Source organism: Myotis davidii, unplaced genomic scaffold (assembly GCF_000327345.1).
Source record: "Myotis davidii unplaced genomic scaffold, ASM32734v1 scaffold609, whole genome shotgun sequence".
Lineage (NCBI taxonomy): Eukaryota > Metazoa > Chordata > Mammalia > Chiroptera > Vespertilionidae > Myotis > Myotis davidii.
Window position 1 is genome coordinate 1,811,851 of NW_006300164.1, and position 488 is coordinate 1,812,338.

Consider the following 488-nt stretch of genomic DNA (forward strand, 5'->3'; position numbering starts at 1 on the left):
GAGTGCGGCTGCCCGGCTGGCTCCCAGGCTGGGCACCGGCCGGTGAGGCCCCAGAGCCTGGCCATCATGGCCCCCAGCTCCTGCTCTGACACAGGTGGGCACCCGGCCTCAGATGGGTCCTCAGAGATGGCCCCACCTACCCCCACTGCCAGGAAGGAACAGGAAGGAACAGAGGGGCCCAGGAGGTGGAGAGGCCCCCCGAGGCCCCTGGCCAGCAGGATGGGGGGGACGGGGGAGTCTGAGGTGAGGGCCTGAGCGCCCAGGACCAGGTCCAGGGCCCTGCCCAGCCCCTCCCCGCAGGGGATCTCAGCCCAGCCCTTCCTCTCTGGGCCTCAGTTTCCCTCTCTGTGCCCAGGGACAGCGGAGGCTCTCAGGGGCCTGGCGAGGTGAAAGGGACAGGCTGTGTGCGCGATGCCAGCCGTCAGCAGCTCTGCCCCAGGCTGGCTGCCCTCGGCCACCTCACCCCTGGTCCAGTTGGCGTCCGGACC